This window comes from Meles meles, chromosome X, assembly GCF_922984935.1.
Source record: "Meles meles chromosome X, mMelMel3.1 paternal haplotype, whole genome shotgun sequence".
Classification (NCBI taxonomy): Eukaryota; Metazoa; Chordata; class Mammalia; order Carnivora; family Mustelidae; genus Meles; species Meles meles.
In genome coordinates, this window is record NC_060087.1 from 92312440 (window position 1) to 92329781 (window position 17342).

The following is a 17342-nucleotide window of genomic DNA, read 5'->3' on the forward strand; positions in this document are numbered from 1 at the left end:
ATCAATTGAGAGGACCATGTGGTTCTTCTCTCTTCTCGTATTGATGTGTTCTATCACACTGATTGATTTGCGAATGTTGAACCAACCTTGCAACCCAGGGATGAATCCCACCTGGTCATGGTGGATAATCTTTTTCATGTGCTGCTGGATCCTGTTTGCTAGGATCTTGTTGAGAATCTTTGCCTCCATATTCATCAGTGATATTGGTCTGAAATTCTCCTTTTTGTTAGGGTCTTTGCCTGGTTTGGGGATCAGGGTAATGCTGGCTTCATAAAAAGAGTCTGGAAGTTTTCCTTCTGCTTCAATTTTTTGGAACAGCTTCAGGAGAATTGGTGTTATTTCTTCTTTGAAAGTTTGGTAGAATTCCCCAGGGAATCCGTCAGGTCCTGGGCTCTTGTTTTTTGGGAGGTTTTTGATCACTGCTTCAATCTCATTACTAGATATCGGTCTATTCAGGTTGTCAATTTCTTCCTGGTTCAATTTTGGGAGTTTGTAGTTTTCCAGGAATGCATCCATTTCATCTAGGTTGCTTAGCTTATTGGCATATAACTGTTGGTAATAATTTCTGATGATTGTTTCTATTTCCTTGGTGTTCGTTGTGATCTCTCCCTTTTCATTCATAATTTTATTAATTTGGGCTTTCTCTCTTTTCTTTTGGATTAGTGTGGCCAATGGTTTATCGATCTTATTGATTCTTTCAAAAAAACCAGCTTCTAGTTTCATTGATACGTTCTACTGTATCTCTCGTTTCTACCTCATTGATCTCTGCTCTAATCTTGATTATTTCCCTTCTTGCATGTGGAGTTGGTTTGATTTGTTGTTGATTCTCCAGTTCTTTAAGGTGTAGAGACAGCTGGTGTATTCTGGATTTTTCAATGTTTTTGAGGGAGGCTTGGATGGCTATGTATTTCCCCCTTAGAACCACCTTTGCTGTATCCCATAGGTTTTTGACCGAGGTGTCTTCATTCTCATTGGTTTCCATGAATTGTTTAAGTTCATCTTTGATCTCCTGGTTGATCCAAGCATTCTTAAGCAAGGTGGTCTTTAGCTTCCAGGTGTTTGAGTTCCTTCTGGACTTTTCCTTGTGATTGAGCTCCAGTTTCAAAGCATTGTGATCGGAGAATATGCAGGGAATAATGTCAGTCTTTTGGTATCGGTTGAGTCCTGCTTTATGACCCAGTATGTGGTCTATTCTGGAGAAGGTTCCATGTGCACTTGAGAAGAATGAGTATTCTGTTGTTTTAGGGTGGAATGTTCTGTATATGTCTATGAGGTCCATCTGGTCCAATGTTTCATTCAATGCTCTTATTTCTTTATTAATTTTCTGCTTCGATGATCTGTCTATTTCTGAGAGAGGCGTATTAAGATCTCCTACTATTGGGCATGGCTGCAGGGGAGGCCGTGGCGGGGAAAATGGCGGATGGGAAGGCGGGAGAGGAGAAGCCTGAGAAACCACAGCGAGCTGGAGCCGCCAGATGACCTGAAGAAGAAGCAGAAAAACCTGTGAAAACTAAGACTGTTTCTTCCAGTAATGGAGGGGAAAGTTCCAGTCACAGAGCTGAGAAGCGATCAGCTGAAGAAGAAGCTGCAGACCTCCCAACAAAACCTACAAAGATCTCCAAGTTTGGATTTGCCATAGGTAGTCAGATGACAAAGAAAGCTTCAGCCATATCCATCAAACTTGGATCAAGTAAGCCTAAAGAAACTGTTCCAATGCTTGCTCCAAAAACCCTTTCAGTAGCAGCAGCTTTTAATGAAGATGAAGATAGTGAGCCAGAGGAAATGCCTCCAGAAGCAAAGATGAGGATGAAGAATATTGGAAGGGATACACCAACATCAGCAGGACCAAACTCCTTCAATAAAGGAAAGCATGGTTTTTCTGATAACCAGAAGCTCTGGGAGCGAAATATAAAATCTCATCTTGGAAATGTCCATGACCAAGACAATTAAATGATGTGTTGAAATTGGGGTGTGGGGTGGGTGTAAAGTTAAAAGGAACAGTTTCCTTTTTTAAAGAATGGTATAAGACTATCTTTGGAGCCGCCTTTTTTTTTTTTTTTTTTAAGATTGAGTGGTACACTAATAAATGAGAGTTTGAAATTAGAGGTAATTTATGTTTTATATACAGATTTCAAGACATTTGCTAATTTTGTAGTTTCATGTGATTAGTTTCCAAAGGTTACAGATAATAAAAAGTCAGAAATGGTACCTTTCTAAGAATTGCATATTTTTTTAGACACAACTATTAGCACATTAAGAGGAACGCAAAAAGTTATCGTCTATTAACCTGCAAGCAATTACTCTTAACTCCCTTATTAACCCAAAGTGTCTGGCTCCCAGGAACAGCCTTATAGAGAGGGAGTATTGTATTGGGAAGAAAATGTTACTGGCGTATGACTGAAAAAAGTAGGTTAGATAAAGGCTTTTGTTTTTCCCTAATGGGCATTTGTTTTGTTTCAAGTCATTGTAAACTAGATATTGCATTGCTATCAGTTGGTACAGATGCTTAGCTCTTCAAAAAAATTTTTTTTTAAATTTTATGTAAATTGTTGAGTATTGGAAATAGCCCACTTCACTTTAATGGGTCTTGTCTACCTTCATCAGTCTTCAAAGACCATTTGCTACCAAAGTAAATCAGTATTTTGAATGTGCTTCTCTTGGTTTTTGTTATTAGCTAGTTCCTGTAAGCATTTCCACCAGATCTTGAGGCAAATCGTAAGGAAGCTGTTTCTTTTAAAATACAAACCACCACCAAAAATTTAAATGTACATAACACTTAAATATTCGGCAGTTTTTATTCTTAAAAGGTAGAAACACCAAAAAACAACATTGTATGAAGATGAAAATGAGAAAGATGCACTTTCTATGACTTCGTTTAAGCTTAATTTAAGTTACTAACTTGTGAAAGCAAATTTGATTTGAACTTAATGCAAGAATTCTTACTTTAGTACAGTAATAATGGTTTATTTGAAGTCTATACATATTAACCAGTGGCCTCTCAAAAGCACATTTTAGGTACCGAAGATAAAAAGAAAGAAAATGCATCTTTAAACATATCTTATGGATTCTTTGACCACATATATGTTGTTAGATCTATGTATTGTAGGGTTTTTTTTAAATTTTTGTATAAATTATTTTTTAATGTGACAGTTAAACACATCTTTAAAAGCTTAGTCACAGATAAACAGTATAATGATTTCTTTGGATACTCCTGCAGTGCTTAATTTGGAGGCAGCTTCAGACTATTTTATTGGTGGTAACTACTTGCTCAGCTCTTTTAATAGGTAATAACTCCAGAGAAGCAGCCTGTATATATATATTCCTAACATTTTGTTCATTTGCATTTAAGTTTAGAGTAAGCCCCAAGTAAAACAATGGAAATGTATATAGAACTATTAGTTCTTACATGATTTAATTATATCAAGATACATGAATTTAACTTGCTTTAATGTAGGCAAACTTTCCACTTTTGTCCATTTTACTGCTTATGTTAAAATAACATCCCTCTCCTACTTATTCTTTTCTTGACTCAAGTGAAATATTAACCCAAGGTCAAGATGGGAGAGAAACGACTGAGATGAATGTCTTTACTAAAATACCAATAAATTTGTCAAACTCAAAAAAAAAAAGATCTCCTACTATTATTGTATTCATATCAATATGACTCTTTATCTTGATTAATAGTTTTCTTATGTAATTGGGTGCTCCCATATTGGGGGCATAGATATTCACAATTGTTAGATCGTCTTGGCGGATAGTCCCTTTAAGAATTATGTAGTGTCCTTCTGTATCTCTGACTACAGTCTTTAGTTTAAAATCTAATTTATCTGATATGAGAATCGCTACCCCCGGCCTTCTTTTGAGGCCCATTGGCATGAAAGATGCTTCTCCATCCCTTCACTTTCAGTCTGGGTGTATCCTTAGGTTCAAAATGGGTCTCTTGTAGACAACATATGGATGGGTCCTGTCGTTTTATCCAATCTGCAACCCTGTGTCGTTTTATGGGCGCATTTAGGCCATTCACATTGAGAGTGATTATTGAGAGATAGGTTTTTATTGACATCGTGTTGCCTTTGAAGTCTTTCTGTCTGTAGATTGTTTCTATATTTCTGTTCAATGATATTCTTAGGATTTTTTCTCTTTTATAGGGCCCCCCTTAATATTTCCTGCAGTGTCGGCTTGGTGGTTGCATAGTCTTTTAAGCCTTGCCGGTCTTGGAAACTCTTTATCTCTCCATCCATTTTAAATGTCAGTCTTGCTGGATAGAGTATTCTTGGTTGCATGTTCTTCTCATTTAGTACTCTGAATATATTTTGCCAGCCCTTCCTGGCTTTCCAGGTCTCTGTGGAAAGGTCTGACGTTATTCTAATGGGCTTTCCTCTGTATGTAAGAAGCTTCTTTGTCCTAGCTGCTTTTAAGAGGGTCTCTCTTGAAACATAATTCCCCATTCTAACTATAAGATGCCGTGAAGACTTTCGAGAATCTAAAATCTTGGGAGGAAATCTTTCAGCCTCTAGTACATGAACATTGTTTCCATTCGTGAGATTGGGAAAATTTTCATAGACAACTTCTTCCACTATATCTTCTAGACTTCTTTCTTTTTCTTCCCCTTCAGGGATTCCAATAATTCTGACGTTGGAACGTTCCATGGCATCGTTTATTTTCCTGATTCTGTTTTCGTGGCTTCTGAGCTGTTTGTTCCAGGCTTCCTCTTGATCCTTTCTCTCTATCTGTTTGTCCTCCAGATCACTAATTCTATCTTCTGTCTCAGTTACCCTCGCTTTTAGAGAATTTAGATTGGATTGGAACTCATTGAGAGCATTTTGAACATCATCCCTGGTGGCTTTCAGTTCTGCCCTAACATTGTGAACATCATCCCTGGTGGCTTTCAGTTCTGCCCTAATCAATTCTGTTTGGTCATCCATGGCTTTCTCCAACCTAGCTATTGCCTGGATAATTGTTAGTCTGAATTCCTTTTCTGACATATTGTCTATGTCGATAGCCATTAGCTCTGTTGCAGAAGGCCCATCCTCTGTATTTTTCTTCTGTTGGGTATTCCTCCTCCTAGTCATTTTGGTAAGAGATGACTAAACAGATGCAGCTGGACTTATCGATTGTGGTGCAGTCAAGGTGCACCCTGGAACGCTTCTGTGCAATCAGGATTCCCCACCCAAATGAGAGAAAAAAGAAAAGAAAAAGAAATAGAGAAGAAGAAAGAAAAAAAAGGGGGAAAGAAAAAAGGAAAAAAAAAAAGAGAGAGAGAGATAGGAAAAAAAGGGAAGATAAAAGAGAAGGCTCAGCCCAAATGGGCCACAAGGTAAGATTTGTGGCGTATACAAACAAAAACAGACAGACAAAAAGAGTGATAAAAGTATATGACAAGAGAAAAAAATATGTATATATAAGCAAAAAAAAAGGGAAGAACCTCATCAGAAAGAACCCCAAGTATAAGATTTATATATTATCAGGACAAACACAAATTCACAGAAACACTGACAGAAGGAAAAAATGGGAGAGTGGTTATAGATTCTCAGTGTGGGTGAGGAAGGTTATTTTGATTCTTCCTGAAGGTATCTTGATGTTTTTGTTAAGGGACTCAACTTTCCTAAGTTACAGGGGGATTAGAAACTGGTTTGCCTATAGGGATAGCATTGATTGGGGAAAGGGGACTACCTTGAAGTTTAACTCTATATGTATAGTAGAAAATAAAAATTAAAAAAGAATAAACTAGACTAAACTAAGTTAAAATTTAAAAAGAATTAAAAAATAGAAAAACAAAAGAAAAACACGGGTGTATGTATCAAAAAGTTCAGGTTAGAAGGTTATTAAAGAATTTGATGTACTGGACATCTCAGTATGATGGTAAATAGCTTAAAAAATTATCTGTATGTATATAAAAAAAAAGAACCGGAATATTGGTAAAGAGTTAAAAATAAAAGTTGTATTTATGAAGTAGTGGTGGTTGTTCTCTTGTAGTCTTTTTTTTTTTTTTTCTTCCTTCCTGGTTTGTTTTCTGGGGGAAGGGCCTGCCACGTGGGTTTTCAGACAATGATGTTCCCTGAGTTAGGTCCTCCCGCTCCCCTCAAGGGGGTGAGCTCTTTTTTTTTCCAGGAAACTGTTTTTTTCAGCCTTTTGTTCTCTGGGGGTTTTTATGTTCTTTCATCTGCTTTCTTTCGCCTTGACAGCTTTTGATGGTTTTTGGAGGTTTAGAGGAGAGCAAACAGCACCCCAACCTCCCTCTCAGAGAGAAGCCTCAGACTGTTTTGCAAAAGCTGCTGGCAGAGTCGGTTCTGAGTCACTGTCCCTGGGGATGCAGGAGCTCCTCGTTGTACCCAAAACCAGGGCAGCGGCGGCTGTCTAGGCAGCTCCACACCGCCAGAGAAGTTCCGAGCAGAGATCGCACACTGAGATTTTCCCGCTGTCTCGGGCTGGGAATGTCTGGTTTTTCTGGCTGCCAGAGCTCCAGGCTAGCGCCTATGAGCACCTATCCCAAGGGAGGGTGTGGGACACGCGCGTTTCAGGATTGCCATCTGGCCAGGCTCCCAGCCCCTCACGGGAGCCAGACCCCACTCGTTCTCGGGCGCGCTGGCATTCAGGTGCACTGGCGGCTCAGGGATGGAGACCTGATTTCTCTGCCGCACTCTCTCTGGCTCCGTGCCAGGGGAGGCTGTCCTGGGTCCGGAGACTTAGGTCCCTGACCCTAACCGCCCAGGTTCCCACTATTACCCCCCACGATCCTTTGCTGTTTGTTTTTTGAGTGCTTTCAACCAGACTCCAAGTTAATGCTGGTCCCCAGACACAGAGCACTCTCGTGTTGGGGTGTTACTTTCCAATCGGTCACCTCTGGTGGCTCCCTCCCCCTTTTGTTTATCTTCCGATATCAGTCCGACGCTCCCAGTCTGCTTTACCTGCCACTGGCGTCTTCTGCTCCAGTAGAGATCCAGACGTGTATAATTCTGATCTCAGGCTGATTTCATGGGTGGTCGGAGTTCTTTGGTAGGTAATCAGCTCACTTTAGGGTACAGGTTGAAATGGTGCCTCCTCCTACTTCCCCGCCATCTTCCACTCCCCACTTCTAATCCTTTAAAGTGATCCCACTTGGAGCAGAGTTAGTGCTGACCTAAAGGCATTGACCCAGACCTTAAGGAACAATTAGAGTCCTCTGGATAAACGTGTCCTCCATGGACTACTGCCTTCTTCTGCCTCTCAAAATCAGACTTACATGCCCTCAGATTTGCCTCTGTTTTCTACCTTTTTCCTTTCTGTTGAATAGCCACACATTACCCCTTCTCTGGGACAGCTTGAAATGCCAGAACATTCATCAGCTGTGATTTCAGTCCAGGACATGAAAGATGGTTCAGGATGGATCCCTGCAAAATTCAAAGTACATGTAGTTTGTCTCTCCTTTTAGTCGCCTTAATGCCTTCACTGCCTTTCCCTCCAAATTAACCCACACCTTGGCAAGCCTCCCATGCTCTAGATCTATACTTTTTTCCCTGAGTGTGCCTTCTGTCATGGGCACCATTCGTTCAGGACCCTGTTCTAGTTTCCTAAGGTAAGAGCAGAGTGTTGGTGGCTGCAAATTACTTGTGTTAAATTAGGGCTACTATGTGGCAGACCTTTTTTTAAAAAATAACCACTTTACTGAGACATAATTCACATACCACAAAATTCACTCATCTAAAGTGTACCATTCAGTGTTTTTCAACTACATTCACAAGTTTGGAACAATCATAACCATCTCTAATTCTAGAACATTTTTGTTCTCCTCTTCTCAAAGAAATAAAGAAATCCTGTACCCATCGTGGACATTTTGTATAAGTATAAACACAGTATGCAGTCATTCGTCACTGGCTTCTTTGACTTAGTGTATTTTCAAGGGTGATGTGTGTTGTAGCACATGTCACTACCCTGTTCCTTCTTTATGGCTGAATAATATTCCATTTTATTGGCTTTACTGCTTCTGCTCATTCAGTTCTCCATGGATGGACATTGCGGTGGTTTCCACTTGGGGGCTATTACAAATAATGCCTCTGTGAACTTTGTGTATACTTTTTTGTGTGGACATAAGTTTTCGATACTCCTAGCTATATGCCTAAAACTGGAATTCTTGGGTTACAGGATAACTCCATGTTGAACTTTTTGAGGAACTACCGAACTGTTTTCCAAAGATGCTGTAGCCTTTTACCCACCCACTAGCAATATATGAGGGGTTCTGTTTCTCTGTGTCCTTGCCAACACTCACTCTCATCTGTCTTCTTTTTAGTATGGTAGGCATTTTCACATGGACATCATCTCATTGTAGGTTCACAACAACCATGAAGATAGGTATTATTCTCCCCGTTTTGTAAATGAGGAAGCCAAGACACATAAATAAGGCAGTGTTATTTACTGAGTGCTGATGATGTGACAGGTGTTCTTAGAAGCCCTGCCTCCTTTCACCTACACAACAATCCCATGAGGTAGATACTTTTTGAATTCCAGATGTGCAGAGAGCTTAAAGAAACTTACGGAAAGACACATAGCCAGGGTTTAAACCCAGACAGTCTGATTCTGGTGCAGTCAGAGTTCAAACCCCAAGCAACTGGTCTCCAACAAAGTCCATGCACATAAATAAAATTTCTACAGTAATTTTTTTAAATTAAGAGATCCATAAGTCCTTGCATCTTTCTGAAAATACTTTTTAAAGATTCTTTTATTTATTTTAGCAGGGGCAGAGGCAGAGGAAGAGGGAGAGAATCCTCAGGCAGACTCCCCACTGAGCGTGGAACCCTGCATGGGACTGGAGCCCTGGACCATGAGATCATGACCTGACTTGAAACCAAGAGTCAGATGCTTAAGCGGCTGAGCCACCCAGGCACCCCTCTCTGGAAATACTAATAGTTAACAGTTACTGAGGGTTCACTATGTGCTGGCAATGTTGTATGGGCTTTTCATAAACTAAATAACTGAATCTTTGCAACAGTCCTATAGGTTTGGTATTATTAGCATCCATATTTTATAGATGAGGAAACGGAGGCACAGAGGATTCAAGTAATTTGCCCAGGGTCACACAGATAGTAGGTGGTAGAGGCAGACTGTGAAGAAAATAAGTGGTCTAGATTCAGAGCCAAAGCTCTTAACCACTGCCCCTTAAAATAAATCACAGGGTGAGCCCATTGGATTTATCCATAGACTCAAAATTACCCATTGGATCTCCAGACTTCAGTGACACTATAATTAATGATCATTTTAGAACAACTATGTGGGCTCCTCATGAGTCAAACAAAATTCAAAAACTTCACATCCATGAGTATAATCAGGGATCATGCCTACAGATGTTTTAGAACCACTGGGTCAGAAAGCTCAGCCACACTATCTGGTTAAATGTTATCACACTGGAACGTTAGTGGGATCCTACAGGATTTTACTGAAACATACCAGTCCCCGTTCTACATTCCCAATATCGAAGACTAACAATTCACAGAATTCAGTTACCTCTGAATGATCTTTGCTTCCTTAATAGACGTGGAATGAAAGCATCCAGAATGACCTTTTCGCCCCACAAGACTGATTGCAAGGGCAGACATATCTCTTTAGCTTCCTTCTTAAGTTTCATTACAGAGACAAAAATACAGTCCCTTCACATTTCATTTTTATACTGCTAGACACTATGGGAACCCCCAATTATATACATCACGGGAAAGTAGCAAAGGCTTTCTTTCCATGGCATTAGCCCAGGATCTATGTATTCCTTTTGAGACCAAGACAGAGAATGAATTGCTAATTTTGCAGGGCTGCAGCATGGACTATGAAAATAGGTCCAGAAAAATGTGTTCTTAGTTAATCATCCAGAATGAGGCTTGGACAAGTAGCTCCTTGCAGTCAGGAAGTCACATGAGAACCTGGGGAGCAAGGGAGGTGGGGGGAAGATGAATGAGAGTAGGAGAGGAAAACTCCAAGAAAGGATGTTAGACAAATGTCTGCATTTGGCCAGGAGGGCTGCCGAGTCACGTCTAACCCCCCTGAGGGTGAGGAGGGAAACAGAGCTTTCAGCCCTACCAGCCAATCACCGCCTAGGAGCATGAAAGGCCCTCTCTCATTTCTATGGTCACAAAAACTCTGTGCTGCCTGTCATGTTACTTTCTCTGCATTAGGTAAATGAGGGTGAGGCAGAGCAGGGAACCTGGCCAGGCCAGACTCAAAGCGGGATCTGCCTGATTCCAGTCTCGGCTCAGATTCCAATTCTGAACCTCTTTTTAAATGCTTCACATAAACCTTAATCCACTGAAAGTTCATTGTGAATTCAGCAGTAATAACAAAATCTCCTCATTGAATATGACATTGCACAAGTTTTATATATAAATATATATGTGTGTGTGTGTGCGCGTGTATATATATAATTATATGGTATAAACTTATGTATATATAACCTTCTCTCATTTTAGCTCTCTCTCAAATCAATAAAAATATTCTAATAAAATAGGGGACTTATATGTATATATATGCCCCTTAATATATATAAAAACATATATATATTTACATATTTATATATGTATTTATATGTAACATGCTAAATGACATAAGAAGAGAGAAGAATATATATATATATACATAATACATATTTTTTAAAGGAAGTTTGTGGAAGGAGGCAATGTCATCATTACTAATGATCTCTTTTCTCAACAGGCACGCTTGGTACACACAGTACAGTTTTTCAATTATTTCTCATAACACCTGGAAGAAGTGGATACCATGCTTTTTTTGTTTTCTTTTTTAGCACTATATTTTTTCAAATATGAGTGAAACCTTTGATTATAGACTTTCTCCAACTGACTTATTTCACGTAGCAGAATCCCCTGCAGTTCCACGAACGTCGAGGTAAACGGGAGGGATTCGTCCTTTCTGATGCCACAGTCAGATTCCAGTGAGTCTAGGAACCACACCCTCTTTAGGTAGTCCACTTTCCGGTATGGAATATAAGGAATAGCACAGAAGTCGGCTTCTCCATCTCCCTCTGACTCTGCCCACCACTCATGCTTTCTCTCTCTCCCTCTCTCTTTTTCTCAATAAAGAAATCACTGCTTTTTAAAAAAACAGGGCATATATCTATTATATATATTATATATATACATATAAGTTTACATACATCTATATATATTTATACATATATACATCTATATATATTTATATATATATATAAAACGCCATGTGCTCTAAGCATTGTCAATATACATCTATACATATACATATAGATATCTAGGTCAAAGAAGTTATTTATATATATATATATATATATATATATATATATACACACACTATGTATACATTCTTTCACAAAGGACCGTTTGGGGTAGGAGGCAATATCATAATTATCAATGACCACTTCTCACCGGGCACTCACTGTACTCACAGTGCAGATTTTCATTTATTTAGCATAACACCTGGACGACTTGGAGATCAGGCTATTTGATTTTCTTTTTTAGAAATATATTTTTTCCAATATGCGTGAAACCCTGTGATAATGATCTTTCTCTGACTGACTGATTTCACGTCGCAGAATCCCTTGCATTTCCACCCACATCGAGGAAAATGGGAGGTATTCATCCCTTTTGATGCCTGAGTCAGATTCCAGTGAGTCTAGGATCCACATCCTCTTTAGATAGTCCTCTTTCCTGGGTGAAATATAAGGAATAGTGCAGAGGAACACAGGGATCGAGAGGAAAACAGAACGGGAAGAAATCAGAAAGAGAGACAAACCACAAAACACTCCTGACTCCTGGAAGCAAAGTGAAGTTGGCAGAAAGGGAGGTGGGTGGGTGGATGGAGTCACCCGGTGCTGTGCATGAAGGAGGGCACATGATATGATGAGCTCAGGTAGGTATATGCAACTACTGTTTGACGTTGCATCCAAAGCTAATGATGTATTGTATGTTGGCCCATGGAATTTTAATAAAGAAGCATTCCATTCATTCCTTTGGCTGAGAGAGAGGGAGCAAAAGCAGGCTGAGTGGCAGGCAGAAGGAGAGGGAGAAGGAGGCTTCTTGCTAAGCAGGGAGCCCGATGAGCTGGGGCTCGATGCCAGGGCCCTGGGATCATGACCCAAGCACAAGGCCGATGCTTCACCCCCTGGGCCACCCAGGAGCCCCTCTTTTACTTTCTGAAGTGAGCCCCATGCCCAGGGTGAGGTTTCCACCCCTGACCCTGAGGTCCAGAGTCAAATGCTCTACAGAATTAGCCAGCCTGCCACCCCAAGGGGAGGAAAATTTTAATTCTCACGTCAGAGGTGGACAAAACCATCAAGTCTGGAGAGATTCTGTGAAGTGGCCAAGTTCACGCAGCAGGGAAATGGTGGTGTCCCGGGGTGAATGGAAGCAGCATGGCTCCAGGGCTCAGAGCTAAGTCATTTTGCCGCATTGCTACAGGATGCAAAGAGGCTGCCTGAGGCTATTTAGGCTATATGTATGGATCTACTGATTTATCCATTTCTTTGTGGCAGTTTGGAGAGGACACGTGGAATCATGACCCAACTTTCTGCCACCTTCAACCCTGTCAACTTGACAGAAAGCAGATCAGTGCTGCCCTCTAGTAGCCAGCTCCCAAACTGAAATGAAAGGGATTTCTTGAGGACTTTGGTCATGATCCCTCTTAGCCACGCAATGTCAGCCTTATACAAGAATTCCTCAGACTCCCAGCTTTTCAAAATCAATGTACTGCATGACCGTTTTCACAAGTATTGTTGAAGATGCAGAACGGTAAGGAAAAAAAACAACTATTTCATCTCCTTTTACTCTTTTCTTTTCAAGGAACAGTGGACTGTTTCTTAAAGTATAAGGAAAACATGTCAACCATTCCGTAAGCTCTGTTTCTTCTGGGTAAAGGTTTGATGCTCTGGCATACGTCAGTTCTCAGGAAAGGCTGAGGATCCGGAGTCACAGACACCTGCCTTCAAACTCCAGCTCTACTCTTCCCAGCTGTTGTAGGGATACAAGACAATGGTGCAGCAGCACCCGGCTGTCTCAGTGGGTGGGTGCATACAGCTCTCCCTTTTGGGGTTGTGCGTTTGAACCCCAAAGAGTGGGTAGAAAAGAGTTAAAGAAACAGGGAGAAGATGGTGCATATTTTCTGGCACATGGTAGGTCCTCGACACACATTCAGAAGACTCTAAGACCATGCTGAATCCTCAGCATGCATGCTTTGGGTGGCAATCCCCCTCACCTCACCGTGAAGACTCTTACCCATACTCATATCCTATTTTAAACATATCTTTTGCGAGAATTTGGAAGTAAATTGGAAAAGTTCTTTTTGATGGTATGGAGTTCCCTCAAAAATCTAAAAACCGATCTCCCCTGCTCACCAGCCATTACACTACGATGGAATGACCCTAGAGATACCAAAAAACTAATTGGAAGGGAAATGTGCAGCCCAATGCTTATAGCATGATCACCAATGCCAAAATGATGGAAATAACTCAAATGTCCATCAACAGATGACTCAATAAATAAGAATGTGTGTGAGTGTTTGTGTGTGCGTGTGTGTGTGTGTGCGTGTGTGTGTGTGTAATGGAATATTACTCAGCCATCCAAATGAAAGAAATGTTGCCATTTTGAACGACATGGATACAGCTTCAGAGGACCCTATGAAGCAAAATGAGTCAAAGAAAGATGAATTCTATGTGCTTTCTCTCATATATGGTGTTTTTAAAAAAACCAATGAACATGGGGAGAAATTGAGAGAGGCAAACCAGGAAACAGACTGGTAGCGATAGAATATGCACTGATGATGATCAGAGAGGAGGTGGGCAGGGGGATGGGCTAAACGGGAGATGGGTCTGAGGAAGGGCATATGTTGGGGCTCCTGGGGGGTTCTGTCGGTTAAATGTCTGCTTAGGCTCAAGTCACACTCTTAGGGCCACAGGATTGAGCCTCCCTGCAGGATCCCTGCTCAGCGGGGAGTCTGCTTCTCCATCTCCCTCTGACTCTGCCCGCCACTCATACTTTCTCTCTTTCCCTCTCTCTTTCTCAAATAAAGAAATCACTTCTTTTTAAAAAAGAGGGCATATATCTATTATATATATTATATATATACATATAGGTTTACATACATATATATATATATATACTTAAATAAAACGCCATGTGCTCTAAGCATTGTCAATATACATCTATACAGATACATATAGGTATCTAGGTCAAAGAAGTAATAAATATATATATATATATATATATATATATATATATATATGCTATGTATACATTCTTTCACAAAGGACCATTTGGGGTAGGAGGCAATATCATAATTATCAATGACCACTTCTCACCGGGCACTCACTGTACTCACAGTGTAGATTTTCATTTATTTAGCATAACACCTGGACGACTTGGAGATAAGGCTATTTTATTTTCTTTTTAGAAATATATTTTTTCCAATATGCGTGAAACCCTGTGATAATGATCTTTCTCTGACTGACTGATTTCACTTCGCGGAATCCCTTGCATTCCACCCACATCGAGGAAAATGGGAGGTATTCGTCCCTTCTGATGCCTGAGTCAGATTCCAGTGAGTCTAGGATCCACATCCTCTTTAGGTAGTCCTCTTTCCTTTTTGGAATATAAGGAATGGGGCAGAGGATCACAGGGATCGAGAGGAAAACTGAACGGGAAGAAATCAGAAAGAGAGACAAACCACAAAACACTCCTGACTCCTGGGAGCAAAGTGAAGTTGGCAGAAAGGGAGGTGGGTGGAGGGATGGAGTCACCAGGTGCTGTGCATGAAGGAGGGCACATGATATGATGAGCTCAGGGATGTATACGCAACTACTGTTTGACGTTGCATCCAAAGCTAATGATGTATTGTATGTTGGCCCATGGAATTACAATAAAGAAACATTCCATTCATTCCTTTGGCTGAGAGAGAGGGAGCAAAAGCAGGCTGAGTGGCAGGCAGAAGGAGAGGGAGAAGCAGGCTTCTTGCTAAGCAGGGAGCCCGACGAGGTGGGGCTCGATGGCAGGGCCCTGGGATCATGACCCAAGCGCAAGGCCGATGCTTCACCAACTGGGCCACCCAGGAGCCCCTCTTTTACTTTCTGAAGTGAGCCCCAAGCCCAGTACAGGGTTTCAACCCGGCACCCTGTAGTCAAGAGTCAAATGCTATACAGACTTGGCCAGCCTGCCACCGCACCGGGATGACGATTTTAATTCTCACATCAGAGGTGGACAAAACCATCATTCACGAGAGGTTCTGTGATGTGGCCAAATTCTGCAGCAGGGAAATGGTGGAGTCCTAGGGCAAATGGAAGAGGCATGGTTCCAGGGCTCAGAGCTAAATAATTTTGCCGCATTGCTACTGGATGCAATGAGACTGCTTGAGGGTATTTAGGCTATATGTATCGATCTACTGATTTATCCATTTCTTTGTGGCAGTTTGGAGAGGACACTTGGAATCATGACCCAACTTTCTGCCACCTTCAACCTCAGTGAACTTGACAGAAAGCAGATCAGTGCTGCCCTCTAGTAGCCAGCTCCCAAAGTGACATGAAAGGGATTTCTTGAGGACTTTGGCCATGATCCCTCTTAGCCATGGGATGTTAGTATTATACAAGAAATCCTCAGACTCCCGGGTTTTCAAAATCAGTGTGCTGCATGACCGTTTTCACAAATATTGTTGAAGATGCAGAAGGGGAAGTAAGAAAAAATATATTTCATCTCCTTTTACTCTTTTCTTTTCAAGGAACAGTGGACTGTTTCTTAAAGTATAAGGAAAACATGTCAACCATTCCGTAAGCTCTTTTTCTTCTGGGTAAAGATTGATGCTCTGGCATAAGTCAGTTCTCAGGAAAGGCTGAGGATCCGGAGTCACAGCCACCTGCCTTCAAACTCCAGCTCTACTCTTCCCAGCTGTTGTGGGGATTCAAGACAATGGTGCAGCAGCACCCGGCTGTCTCAGTGGGTGGGTGCATACAGCTCTCCCTTTTGGTGTTGTGAGTTTGGACCCCATGCAAGGTGTAGAAATAACTTAAAGAAACATGGAGAAGATGGTGCATATTGTCTAGCACATAGTATGTGCTCGACACACATTCTGAATACTTTAAGACCATGCTGAATACTAAGCATGCCGCTTACAGTGGCGGTCCCCGTCACCTCGACATAAAGACTCGAATCCATTGTCATATCCTACTTTAAACATATCTTTTGCTAGAATTTGGAAGTAAATCCAAATATTCTTTTTGATAGTATGGAGGTCCCTCAACAATCTAATAACCGAACTCCCCTGCTCTCCAGCCATTACACTACGATGGAATGACCCTAGAGATAGCAAAATAGTAATTGGAAGGGAAATGTGCAGCCCAATGCTTATAACATTATCAACAATCCCGAAATGATGGAAAAAACTCAAATGCCCATCAACAGATGACTCAATAAATAAGAATGATTGTTGTGTGTGTGTGCGTTGTGCGTGTGTCTGTGTGTGTGTGTGTGTGTGGGGGTGTGTGTAATGGAATATTACTCAGCCCTCCAAAAGAACGAAATATTGCCATTTGGAACAACATGGATTCAGCTGGAGGGAACTTTGGGAAGCAAAATTAGTCAATACAAAACGAATACTATTTGCTTTCTCTCATATATGGTATTTAAGAAACAAAAGAAAGGAACATGGGGGGAAATTGAGAGAGGCAAACCAGGAAACAGACTGGTAACTATAGAGAAGGCACTGATGATTATCAGATAGTAGCTGGGCAGGGGATGGGCTAAAAGAGAGACGGGTATGAAGGAGGGAATTTCTTGGCGCTCCGGGGGCGGGGGGGCTCATTCTGTTAAGTGACTGCTTTAGGGTCAGATCATACTTTTGGGGCCCCAGGATTGAGCCTCGAATCAGGCTCCCTGCTCAGCGGGGAGTCTGCTTCTCCTTCTCCCTCTGTCTCTGTCCCCCACTCACGCTTTCTTTCTCTCTTTCTCTCTCAAAGAAAGAAATCAGTTCTTCTTAAAATAGAGGTCATATTCCGTGCAGTTGCACTGCTGTGTATTTACCCCAAAAATACAGATGTAGTGAAAACAAGAGCCATCTGTACCCCAATGTTTATAGCAGCAATGGCCACCATCGCCAAACTGTGGAAAGAACCAAGATGCCCTTCAATGGACAAATGGATAAGGAAGATGTGGTCCATATACACGATGGAGTATTATGCCTCCATGAGAAAGGATGAATACCCAACATTTGTAGCAACATGGACGGGACTGGAAGAGATTATGCTGAGTGAAATAAGTCAGGCAGAGGGAGTCAAGTATCATATGGTTTCATTTATTTGTGGAGCATAACAAAGAACATGGAGGACATGGGGAGATGGAGAGGAGAAGGGAGGTGTG

General features: G+C 41.2%; 1 pseudogene; it reads left to right on the top strand.

Moving 5' to 3' along the window:
• Positions 1–1380: 1380 nt before the first annotated feature.
• Positions 1381–2103, top strand: LOC123934474 (annotated as a pseudogene).
• Positions 2104–17342: the final 15239 nt, after the last annotated feature.